The sequence below is a fragment of the Cygnus atratus genome, chromosome 5 (genome assembly GCF_013377495.2).
Source record: "Cygnus atratus isolate AKBS03 ecotype Queensland, Australia chromosome 5, CAtr_DNAZoo_HiC_assembly, whole genome shotgun sequence".
NCBI classification, from domain to species: domain Eukaryota; kingdom Metazoa; phylum Chordata; class Aves; order Anseriformes; family Anatidae; genus Cygnus; species Cygnus atratus.
In genome coordinates, this window is record NC_066366.1 from 13,553,267 (window position 1) to 13,566,220 (window position 12,954).

Genomic DNA, 12,954 nt, shown 5'->3' on the forward strand with positions numbered 1-12,954 from the left:
ACAATGCAACGGAGCAGCGGTAATTTGCAGAGATGGTACATTCACAAACAGCAGCACAGTCCCTTTAATGCAGGTTGATTTCACAGAAAGGACACCGCAGCCCAGAGGAATTTGATTAGACTGGTGATTTAAATTTGCAATCTGCTTATTGCTTTCCTTATTGTCTTCACCCTAACTTAGCAAAATTGATTTAATCTCTTTTTTCTTTCTTTAAAAATAAACAGAAAAAAAAAAAGTCCATTTACACTGTAGATGGAAGACCTGAATCTCAGAACCGGGGGTAGAGGAAGGAGAAAACATCGGCGGCGGTCGGCTCGCCAGAGCTTTGGGTCAGAGCCTCCAGCAGGCACCCACCCCTCAAGGCTCAGATGCCTCTGCCCGTGACCCACGCTGCGCAGGGGTGCACACGCTTGCCACGCACCACATCTAACCCTGCAACGTTCACAATCCAGGGGAGTGTTTGAGGCTTTTTTTTTTTTTTTTTTCCATCAGTGAAACTATTCAGGAACAGAAGCAGTGTGCTAGACAGTAATAATTTGCAAGATCGGGCCATAAATAGGGCTCTCACCCTGCAAACATTTATTCACGTGCCAAGTGTTAAGACTGTGACTAATCTAATTTGAAATCAAGGGGATTACTCATAGTAGTAACATTAAACTCATGCACGTTTGCAGGATCAGGGCCTAAATGATTAATCACCGCTGCAGCGAGGCACTGTTGGGTGCACCATGTGTTGCTTGGGGTGCTCCAGCCCCGCGTGCGCTCAGAGCCGTCCCGGGGAGCGTGGCTCGCTGGGCCGTGGTGCAGGCCGAGCACGGCTCTCTGCTAGCGACGGCGCACGCAACACGCCTCGACGTTCCCCTGCCCCATCAGGTCTGGTTTGCTGCCGACGAGCCTCGTGGAGGCCCTGGCAAAACGCCGCTCGGTGCAAATTTGGAGTCGTCTGAGTGGGAAGACCCGGCTACCCAGCCTGCCTCCAGCAGGCGTGTCATGAGCTGCTTTCCTTCACATAATGGCCACGCGTGTACTCTGCCTGCAGCTGTCTCGGCGGACTGCAGATTCCCTGAAGTTTAGCAGAGGTGGGCACAGAGGCTCCACCCTCACTTCTAGGGGAAAATCTAGGAGAAGAACGAAAGCACGGCCATTGCGTGAATAATACATTAATGCCTTCCTCTGTGTTACTGCTTCTCTTCTTTATTTCTCAACACATGGTGTGGCCCTGTTCAGGCTGGTCTGTTGCCTGGCATCCCTTTCTGCTGGTGCACAGCCCCCACCGATGACACCACTGCAAAAGTTGCTGACCTTTGGGCTCGAGCCACTGGATCAGCTCGTGGCAAGCTGTCGGATCAAAGACGGAGCAGCGCTCATGTGCAGTGAGACATGTGCTGAGGCAAGAAGGTTTCCAGGCAGATTGCTGGTAAAATACCCGGGTGATTCCGGGTGAGACAGGGTGCTCGCTGAACCTCAGCTGCACCCGTGCACCAAGCAGGTGACTGCTTCTCTCGCAGCTCTTGGGAACTGCACGGTGCATGCAATTCTTGCTTCTTCCAGGGGTGCCTTTTGTCCAAGCCCCACTATCTCTGGTTTAAAAAACATTTGTGAGCGCTCTAAAATAAACAGTCCGATTTTGTTTTAGAAACCTAAGTAGTCAGGAAAATCAGTAATGACTAACAGAGGGGAGATAGAAGATGGTTAAAAAACAGGATTAGGTTACACGGAGCAAGGCAAGTGAATGCAGTCAAGAAAAAACAATAAGTTGGTCATCTGCCCCAGTAAGTCACTGATACAAAATCCCTTTAACCCAGACCACTCTTGAATTGCTTTTTTTTTAAAAGTTTTTTTTTTGGGGGGGAGCACAGGGAAGGGATCGGGCACGTGTGCTGACCAAGCAGGGATGGTGTGGGTTGGTTGGATGCAGAAAGTGGACAGGACCAAGAGCAGAGACCAAGCAGGAGAGGACAGGGCTCTGGAGAGGCAAAAGGGATTGGGAGGAGGGGGATTAAAAGGTGGCAGAAAAGGGAAACAAAGGAGAGGGAGCAAAGCTGGGGCCCTGACCCAGAAGCATGAAGGGAGGCTGGGTGGAGGAGGAGGCACAGGTCGGCAGGAGGGAAAGCGAGCTAGTGACTCCCTCGCTTCCCGCTGCGTAAGCAGGAGCTGTTCATCCGGGGGCAGATTGCATCCATCTCGCTGCCCTTCTGCTGGGGGGGTGCAGGTGGTGGTTTCCACCACGCGGCACTTTTGCCCAACCAAGGGCAAACCCCTGGGTTTCCAGGGCTGTTGAAGCTCTCCCCGGCATGGCAGGAGCATGCTGGGCTTGGACCTTGGCTCTTGTCCCCTGGCCTGCCACCTGGTACAAGTGTGCCTCAGTGCTGCTGTGCTCCTACTGCCCCACAGATCCCCCAAATCTCCTCCAGAGCAGGGCAAGGCTGAGACATGGTGTGGGAAGAAGGGGGAAGAGAGCTGCAAACACGGTGTGTGTGGAGAGGAGGGTGTCAGAAGACACGGAGGGACAAAGTCTGGGTGCAATGAAGGGGATTTCAGATGCACCACAGGGGAGTAAGAGATGGAACAAAGGGATACAGGGGATGAAAGCAGAGAAGAGCAATGCGAGAAGCTGAGCAATTGGGCTTCACGAACTTCTCAACCAACACCAGTACCTCACAGGGCTCTGGAGTGCGCTGTCTCAGGTCTCCTACACATCCTTCAAGTTGCCTTCGTGTCTGCTCTGCTGTTCAAAGTGGTGTGCTCAGGGGCTCCAGGCTGCTCCCCAGCTCCTCCCCAGGGCCACACGCTGGTACCTGCAAGCACAGGAGGGTGAGCAGAGGGAACCCAATGTGGGCAACGCAATGAGCCCACACAGTGAAGAGAGCTGAGCTCTTGACATGGAAAAGGTCACTTTTGGGGGAGGGACAGGACTGAAGACGATTACATGCTCCAGAACTTTGCTTATAAGGAATTAAAGTTGCTTAATTTCCTTTTGGGACTTAGGGAAGCAGAGAGTGGCTAAAAGAGCGGAAACCCTGGAGATGCAGCACTGCACCGCACACACTGTTTGCAGTGCAACCTCAGCCCTGCCCTCCGGGCACCGGCACACACACCTATGCCCTGCCTCACCCGCTGCTGCTCTGGAAACGAGCACAGAGGGCTCCAGCACAAAGCCTGTCTTCCCTTGCCACGGCAAAAGGCAGTGGAAGGTCGTGCACAGCTGACAGGAGCAAGCTAGGCTTGGCCTATGTTCAAATGCTGAGCCTACACGCATCACGCTGGAAGTCATCTTGACGTCTCCCCTCCTATGCAGATTCCTTCGGAGGTGGCCTTGCTCGGCTCTCCCAAGGAGCAGCAGGTCACACCGATGCACACCACCAGGCTGCTGGTTCCTGCGGCAGCAGATCTCTACGGGCACATCAGGCAAACCTCTGTCGGCAAACCAAATAACATGCACCTGTCCCCCCAGCACAGCGCTCGCACTCTATCATGATATCAGCTTTTCCAAGCTGCTCCCACTGATAATCAATACAGCCACAGTCAACACAGCGAATACATTCAGAATAGATGCAGATAAATGCTGGATTTCCAATTTGTTGTTTGTGTTTCTAATAATAGCACACCCAAAGAGAGCGTCTCAGGTCTATTTATTAGGCTCCTCACTTTTTGCTGTGCCATTCCCTGGAGCTAATGCCAACAGGACACAGTTAAGGTGGTGCTGGGGAGTGATATTTCTTTTAACATTTTATTGCTGACTTCTCAGACGTTGCAGTCCTGTGAATATCAGAGTTTTCTAGAAGAGCAGGGAGACACCACGCTAACTGTGCAGCAACAACTGTTCTGAGCACTAAATAACGGTAAGGGAAGACAGCTCAGTGCACACAGTGCTTTGTGGTCAAATCTAGCAAGATCGCAGTCCAAACGAGATACCGTAAAAAAGAAGGATTAGAAAAGGACTTAGGGAGGATGGGCAAGGTAAGTTACTGAATGTAATTGTTGTGGGTCAGACATACCTTGTTATTTTCCATTTTTTTAATCAAATTGGCATCCTGTGTTTAAAGACCACTAGGAATTACTGTGTAAGGTGCAGCCCTGGAAGAAGAACTTATGGAAGTGAGATTTGGGGTCTGGACAGGCTGCGTGGCACATGGGCTCAGGGGCAATGTATGCCACCTCACCTAAACAGACATCAGGGCATGCGAGGAAGGGGTTGTGTGCGTATAGCCCCAAGTCAAAAGATGATGCCGTTTTCTCCTACACAACTGGAAGCCCAAGGTGGAAGTTTGGGTCTGCACAGAGTGCCAGGAGCCCAACAGATGGAGATCTAGCAGGGATTTAACAAAAGCAAAGTCATGATCAGCTATGGCACCACCGAAGCCCTGGCACGCCCACAGCACAGTGAAAGCCCCCATCCTGCATCCTACTTATCAAACGTGCTGCAGGGGTGAGCCGGGCTTCCTGGTCCCTTACCTGCAGCTTTGCCCACGCCACACAGAAAACACTGAATGGCGTGGTGCTGCCGTCAGCACCATGAAGCAGCCATGCAGTTTCTGACAGGAGACCCCTCTGCAGCAGTCCGAGATACGACATCCCAAGCTTTAGCATGCTTCGGGCTGGGTTTAGCTCTGCTCATTTCCCCAGCAGTTTTAAGACACACACACATCGCTGTTGTGTCAGAGTGTCTTTCAGGACAGAGAGCCCTTTGCAGGTTTCTCTCTACCTCCATTGCATTGTAGCTCAAAGTCTCAGAGAGGCCATTTTGGATAAACTCACTCAAGATCTAACTGTTTCATACTCCAGGTATATCCAGCCTGTTCCCCCATCTTTTTGTATAAAACCTTACGGTGCCCACGTCCTGCTTGCACCTGCACAGCGGGAGAGACAGAGAAAGAGGGCAAGGCTGCCTTCTGACCCGCGTAACAGGGGCTTTCTGTCTTTTGTAAGGGAGATGAAGGGGTTCGAAGCCTGAATCTTTGAAGCTGAATAATGATGGCTGTAGGCCTGGTCCTCCCCTGCGTGGCTGCTGGAGGAGGTGCTCTCCGTGACGCACCGACTTGTCACTATGGAGCAATCCAGTATTTCCCCTCCTTGCACTGTGGGGACAGCGCAGGCAGTTTTTCTTTCTGCCTGGCATTTTCCCTCCCCCTCCACATTGCAGAGAGGCAGGAAAAAATCCAGAACGTGGGGCCAGGCTCACACTGTGACTCTGCCCTCACTTGGGGTGCAACCTGCCTGCAGGGAGGAGCACACCCTGCAGCTCACGCCGGAAGGGGGGTCCCAGCCCACGGAGGGTGCAGGTCTGACGGCATTGCCCAGGCACTTTGAGGGAAGGGGTTATGGGCAGGCAGACATGACCGTAGCTCACACGTACCTGGTATCGCTTAGGGCCATCCTGACCACTCCTCTTTGCCAAAATTGTCCTTGGCTGAACTCCACTGCAGTCACCGGAGTTCCAGGCGGCGAGTTGCACATTTTGACTCATATCCTGTGAAGTTAGAAACTGACTCCCAGCACATCTGGCTCCATTTTGGATCGAGAAGATAGGACTCTAAAAAAGCCAATAAAACGACTATTTACTGTCAGACACCCAGCCAGAAAAGCTTCTGCTCATCTCGTATTTAATCTTATCCATTGCACTGGGAAATCTATGTGAAAGCAGGACTTCGCAGTGGTCACCAGCAATTCCTAGTCCTTCACCTCACCACAGACGCATAGTGTGGCCATGGCAGAGCTGGGCTAAAGCACCCCCGGGGGACCAGGCTCCCCGTCAGTGCTCAGCCCCCTCTCTCCCCTCCCCTCTGCACCCCTTGGTGCACACCCTGGTCCCTGGCACGAGTGCTGCAGGGCAGGAAGAGGCAGCAGAAGCTCCCTGCAGTAGGGAAGGGTCTATTGCACCTGGCAAGGAGATGGAGGTGAACGTCTGGTTTGCTGACGAGTAAATATTCTTCCCAGGCAACAGGCTCCACTCCCATCTTGTCTAGCAGAGGAATTAAAAATGTTTGGCAGCTGAGCACATTTGCTACAAAACCTTAAAAAAACAACAACAAAGCATCAGCAGAGCAGCTCAGGCTGGAGCCTGTGGCTGTCACTAGCATCCTCCCAGCTTTGGCGTTGCTGCTGTCATTACTTTCGGTGGAGTTTGGGAGCAGAATTAGCCTCTCTGTCCTCCCCTCCCCAGCGCTCCCTGCTTAAGCAAGAAAGAGCTGGCAGAGTGGCCACGGGTGCATTTTAGGACACGAGTGCCCTGCTGTGCCTCTTTGTCTGCCTGTGCACAAGCCCCAGTGCCGAGCTACACCGTCACCAACAGTGCCTTCTCCAGAAGCATTAACTTATGCACACACCATTCACCAATTGTTCAGCGTTTTTGTCAATGAATCCACATTTTATGAATTAGAACAGACCATGCCCCCTTGTGGCTTGACTTCGCTCCCTTTTCCAGGCTGCGAGCCCCCTCAGCACCCGAATTGGGGTGACTCCGGCGGGGAGAGGTCGTGCTGGACCCTGCCCCTTGGTTACAGATATCCCCTGGAGGAGGTGTCTGGGCGTCTGAGCGCTGAGCCGAGGGGACAGCGTGCGAGAAACAGCGGCTGCTGAAGGAGGAGGAGAGGGATATTTATTTCTCCACAGCTTTAGGAAGGGTTTAGCTAATTTAATCGGGCTGAAAAGCAGCGCGGCTGACATGCAGGCAGAATGCAGTCCCCTGGTTATCCGTGGAGCAGGTACAGCAGAGTAAATGGCTCCTGCCTGACCTATATGGCTCTGACGTTCGCTAGAGAGCACGAGTGGAGCTGATGCTTCACAGCCTTCCCTCTCCTAACCCCTTCCAGTCCCTACCACGGGATTTTCTAGGTTACGGTCGCACTTTAATTACCTGAACCAGTTTCTGCTGAGACCCGAAATGATCCCCATGACCTAAACCACAGAGGGAATCCTGAGAGGACCCGGGTACAGCGCTTTGATTTGGGGACCGAAAGAACAACGTGCACCAACCACAGGAGAAGAGGCAAAACCGCCAGTGCAGAGCCCGCAGATGAAACCGATTTACAATTAGGGTCACATCCTGCAGTCATCACTCACAGCAAAACCCAAGGAAAGGCAAGGAAGAACAAACCTCCCAAAGTCAGCGAGAGCCCCGGCGCCGCAGGTTTGTCATCTGCTGGCCTGTGCCTGGGGCTGGAGCGGGGCCCTGAGCCCGGCTATTGCGTCTCGCCTTTCCTCGGCGAGGCTCTGCAAAGCCAGCAGTTGGTTCTGCACCTCCTGGGGGCCGTGTGGCTGAATTATTGATGGCGGGAGGTGAAAAGCAATAAACAAGAAATCAGCCAAATTGCTAGCGTGAGGGAAGAACAGGTATTAATACAATTACGAAAAATGAAGCCCTTGTTCCTGCAAATGGGGGAAGGAGCGCAGTGTGGTGGTTAAAGCAGAAAGGGAGAGGCAGGACCCCAGTGCTGCGGCTCTGCTGGGTGCGTGGGCAGCTGGCTGAGGCCTCGGTAAGCGCTCAGTTGGTACTTGCCTTACTTGAGGTTGCACGTCCTTTGGTCAGGGGTTTCCTCGTTATTTTGGGGGGAGCAGCTAGTTCTGTGGGGCCCACGGGCAATGCTACGAACAGAGCTGGTGCTTGATGAAAAATCCACGCACACACATGTGCTTGTGTGTATTTGTGACCCCTTCCTATTTAATTATCTGCCTACATCATTAAAGGCTTTTAGGGGTGGGTGCCTTTTACCTTTCTGTCTGTACACACAAGGACCTCGATCATGATTAGGGCCTCTGAGAACGGACACAATAAGAGTTTAAAAATATATACAGTAGTGGGTGTTGTGAGTGACCTTTGTTCCTTCTGCCTTAGACAGAAAGCCTTGTTTTTCAGTAAGCCTTACACAGTCTTATATAGCTTGTGGGATTTTTTTACCTCATGTGGCTGTCAGTTTAAGATACTCGGGTGGAATATTTAACTCGGATGCTTTTCACCTTCTTCTCTCGCTCTTTGCATGAAGCAGCACAGGTTTCTTCTCCTGAGCGAGCAGAGTGTCTCTCATAAAAACTATGGCAGCTAAATCTGGGATTTTTGTGATTTCTCCTTCACAGGTCTTGGTTCAAAATATTCAGTCTTGCTGAGAAAGCCCCTTCACACACAGGGAGATCTAGAGCAGCCAGTAAACTAGAACATGTCTCTTTCCTCCTCAGGAATGCAGCAGAGGAAAGCAGCTTCCTAAGATGTCTTCCTTGGGGTCAGGGGCTCCCAATAAGAGAAGGGGAGTCAGCACTTGGAGGAAAAATTGTAAGCACCACCTGTTCACAGGAGAAAATTACCAGGACTGCAGCTGAGATCTGCAAATTTCACCTCTGCTTTTCAAAGGTACAACACACATGACGCTGTCCAGGAGAAGGCAAAGATGGTTTTGCCCTGATGGATTTGGCACTCCTGTGAGAGATGTCTGGGGGGCTGCTTTGGTTAGCAAAAACATTCTTGAGGCTGTGATATAGCCCAGAATATCTTTGGTGCTCCATGCTACATAGATATTAACTCTATTACATTCCTTGTCTCATGGCCACTAAATTAATGAAGGAATTAGCATAAAGATGCTTCTACCGAGATGCAGCTTTCCCTGACGTCGGTGGCACCGCTCCCGCCTTGTTTGCCAGCAGAAATGGGAGCAGAGCAGAGAGGTCAGGGGATTTTCCCCTTTGCTCACAAACATATTTGGCCTGATATTTCTCCCCCTGAAGGGATGAGCATCTCCTCGCCTGGCCTCCCTGCCCCCCGGGCCTGACCCCCACCAGCCCACCCTGCAGCTGCGGGAGCCGGGGGGCTGCAGGCGGAGCCCTGGGGGGGCACGTGTGGCCGCTGCCACAGGGTGGGCAGGGGGGGTGAGGGGCTGTGACGAGGCCTCCCCTGTTGCCCCCGCCCCAGCGGGGAGCAGGGCTGCTGCTAAGCTGCGCCAAATCCCCCTTAAAAACCTGCGGTTTGGTGTCTTGCTGGGTTTTATTTCTCTCTCCTGTTCCTCTCTCGCCCTGGAGTTCTGTAGTAGCCCTGAATTAGCATGTCACGTGTATGGCATGTGGAAATGAATCAGGGGCATGTGAGGAGGAGGAGGACGCCTGTGTCTGTGTTTGCATCCAAGGATCTCCTCTCACTCGGTGTTTGCGTAGGTGTCTAGCTCCCTGCTCCCCTCCCCTCCCTGCCTGCCTTGCTCTCCCTGCCTCCCTCTCATCCCTCCATCTGGCCAGCCCAGCTCTCCCTGCCAGCTCAAGCAATACCTCAGGCAGAAAATGCAGATTTTTCTCTGCACCCCGGTAGGAAAATGGGGTGGCCCTAAGCTCCCTGTGTGTACTCAGGGGAGAGTCTGTGTGTGCTCCCAAATACAGGCTCCCTTTCCTGCTCCCCCCTCCACCGCATTTTTGCTCCTTAGTCAGCACCCGAAGCCCTGCAGACTGCACCGAGGGCAAGATTATTAATGCCAACGCAACTCAGCACGGCCCCCAGCCCACCCCAGAGCTGTGGGGGTCACACTCACCCCCTGTGAGGAAGCTGCCACTGGCGGGGATGGGACGCGTCCCCACGGGGGGCACCTCAGCAGAGGAGCCCGGTGCAGTGTGGGGGCGAAGGCCCAGCTTGGTTAGAGCTGGGGGGCCAGGAGGGGTGCTGAGGCCATCTGGGGTCACAGCCCATCACCCCAAAACAGGGCTGGTGCCAGGAGGGGCTGGGGAGTACACCCTGAGCCTTGTCCCTGCGGCAGCCACCCGCACCAGCCCAGAGCCCCCCAGTCCCCAGTCGCGCTCCCGTTAGACCAGTCGCCCCCTCCCCTAGTGACAAACTCCAGTCCTGCCTTTTTTTTTTTTTTTCCTTCCCTCCTTTTCTTTTGAAGTCTCCCTCGGCACTGGGCGAGCTGGGATGTTTCTGCATCCCCCAAGGCCGCTTCCCAAGCGGCGGGGCTCCCTGCCACCAACTCCCAGGCTCCCCCGGCGAGGGGCGAGGCTGGCCCCTCGACGCTTCCACTCCAAGCCCCCCTCCTGACTGGGAATAGCCGCCTCCCTCCTCAGCGCTCTCTTCCCTCCTCGGTTCTCTCCCAAACCCCATCTCTGATGGCCCCCTTCGCCCATCTCCACGTCGCCTGCCCCCCTTTGCCCCCAGGCTTTCCCTTGCCTGGCCTGGCCAGGGCCCCGTGTCCCCCCCGGGGGCGGCTGCGGCTGGCGGCGAGGTGCAGCCCTGCGTGAGGCAGGCTATAAATAGCGCCCTAAGCTCCGCTCTCATTGACACCGCTTGGACAGAGCACGGAAAAATAAACAAAGGAGACTCCGGCTCCGAACGGCGGCCGCATTCCTCCTGCTAAATAATAACAGATTTTCCACCAAGGTGCGCGGGTAACGCGCAGACCGGTGTACGAGGGAGGGAGGGGGCAGGAATCAAAACAAATTATACACACCCAGTGCGTGTCAATATTTTGGTCCCTCTCATTCTGCCCTGTAGTAGCTAAGCACACACAGATTGTCTATATTTAGAGAAGGGTATATTTTTAAATACTGGGAGATGGAGCTTGTTGCCATTAATAATGGTGGAGCGCACCGAAGGAGGCAGCCCTGGCGAGGACTTGTCGAATGTTGCTTTAGTGACATATAGAGGCCTGACAGATAAAGGACAAGGCAGGAGCAGAGCAAATATTTTGAAATCAAGCAGTGATTATCCTGAAGTTTGCAGTTGTGTTGCTATTTTTACACAGGGGGCTGTTCGCACCGGGAGATCATCCGCAGTTCCCTGGTGCAGAGACTCAGGCAGTGGGAAGGGAGTTATATTATCAGGGGTTTATTTTATTCGGTGTTTTCCTTCTTTTTATTGAGGACAGAACACATTCTGCAGCAGAAAGCTTCAGCTCACTATGGATGAAAGCAGGGGTGGGCACAGGGAAAAAAAGTAGTGTTTATTACCAAATTCTGGGATGCTAACTCAGCCCGCCTTAGGAAGGGCAGCGTCTGCATTTTAACAATTTTTTTTTTTCCGTCCTGTCCTTCCCAAAATAACCTCTCCCAATCTGAGTGTTTCTATAGGGATTTTAATCACGACTTGTTATGTGTATTAGTGGAAGAGGAAAACCATTGATTAAGACCTGCAATGTAACAGGCTGGGAGAGGTACATGCCTGGTAGTAAAAAACTGGCCAAGAAGCATAATACGTGAAGGGAGGAGGAAGAGAATGAAAATAAAATAATAAAGACGAGGAGCAGAAGACACGACGCTTACATTATCGTTGGGTAAATGAACGTTGGGTGATTTACCCAAGGCCATGGAGTGAGTCTGTGGCATCACCATCTCGTCCATCTCAACGCAACACTCCCTATGTGACCAAGAGGATGCTTCATTTTTTTTTTTTTTTCTCCTAGATGTCTCTGCTTAGACATTTCACAGGCAGGGTGGCTTACAGAAGCAGAGATCCCAGCAATTTTCCTGCTGCTCTCCACGGAGGCACACACACTGGTGGGAGCAGCCCCCTTGGCTGAGGCCCCCCATGGCACTGGGGACACCGGGACAGATATGAGGGCCCCCTCCGCTTCACAGCGGCTCTCCATTATGTCAAGCCTGGGGACGGGCACATTTCCAAGGAAAGCCACTCCTGAAGGGCCGTCACCTGTCCCCACCTCCAGGTCAGGGGAGCACTTTTCACAGCAGCATCCAAGGAGGGGGCCAGCCCTCCATGGCCATGACAGTCACTAATTAACAGATCTGTGGACACAGGTACACCCCTGATTCCTGGCAAAACCCAGCCAGGCATGTTTTACACACGCTTGTGTGCACAAAGAACACCTGATAGGCGGGAAAGTGTGGAGGAGATGATGCTCCTCAGGCTCTTCCTGCTTCTGCCACTGTCTGACCTGGGTAAGCTGGCAGGGTAGAGCAGGAATAGCTGGGGAAGGTAGGGGGTGAAATTAATTAGTACCTCATAATGGATGGAAGAAGCCAGAGAGTTTGGGCTGCACACGCATGGGCCGTACAGCCTGGGAAGGACAAGACCTCACCTCATCCTGGACTGGGCTTCACAAATACTGGCATGAACCTCCAGCTGCCCCTTTACTTGTGAAGATCTGGGTGTTTTTTTTTTTTCTATTTTTTTTAAACCTTGGAGTGCTCAGCCCACCTGTTTGAGCTTTTATCTCACAACTTCCCTACAAACAGACTCAGCGAGAGGCAACAGGCTACAGCTGCCTCCTTTCCTGTGAGGGAGAGGGGTGGATGCGGCGGGGCATTTCAGGCTGAGCCAGCTACACTAGCTGAACAATCCTCCCTTTACATCTATGCACGCAGTGCAGATCTATCTTCAGCTGAACGCTAGAATGAGAAACAAGCCAGCAGCCTCGCGCCGCCCGTCTGATGCAGGTGCAGCGCACCCCACACACACGCCGGGGACTTGGGGGAGAGCAGGCTGCGGCGGGGAGGGATTCCCATTGAGGAGCCCCCACTCACTGCCTGCTCGGTGAGGCACGGGGGAGGGCTCCTCTTCTCGGCGCCACAGACACGAGATCAGTTGCCTCACGATGGCACAGTTCCCTGACTCGTCTGGGAATTCACGCGCCGCTCTCATTTGCGGCCTCCAAGCAAACGGGACCGCGGCTGGAGCGACGCGCTGGGGCTCGTGCCACCACTGCCCACCTGGCCCCTCGTGCAAACCTGTCCCTGGCCCCAGGAAAGGGCTGCCTGGCCACGGTTCTGGGTGGGTGCTGAGCGGGCTGGACCTCCCAGCTGCAGCACCAGTGCAGAATGACATTGAGTAGAAAAGCGGCTATTTCAGGAAAAACAGTCTTGCCCTCGCAGCCTCCCCCTGGTCTGATCCTTGGTGATGGAGGGTGGCACGGGATTAGCTACCAACTTTTGCATCTGATATAGCTGCATCCATGGAACCAGGGGTTGGGAAGTACACTGATCTATTACAAGCTCTCGTCCCCAGATGAAAATGGCCCTCTCCTCCTCTTTATGTTT

At 53.3% G+C, this 12,954-nt stretch overlaps 1 long non-coding RNA gene across 2 annotated transcripts; it reads right to left on the reverse strand.

The window, feature by feature from the left end:
* Positions 1-230: 230 nt before the first annotated feature.
* Positions 231-6,032, reverse strand: LOC126913317 (uncharacterized). Of its 2 annotated transcripts, XR_007708330.1 has the most exons (4): positions 5,881-6,032; positions 5,357-5,533; positions 2,658-2,798; positions 231-1,580 (listed from the first exon to the last, which is right to left on the reverse strand). It is a non-coding gene; the product is annotated as an uncharacterized LOC126913317 (long non-coding RNA). The 2 variants fall into 2 exon arrangements; XR_007708329.1 differs by having other exon boundaries at positions 231-2,798.
* Between the last annotated feature and the right edge of the window lie 6,922 nt (positions 6,033-12,954).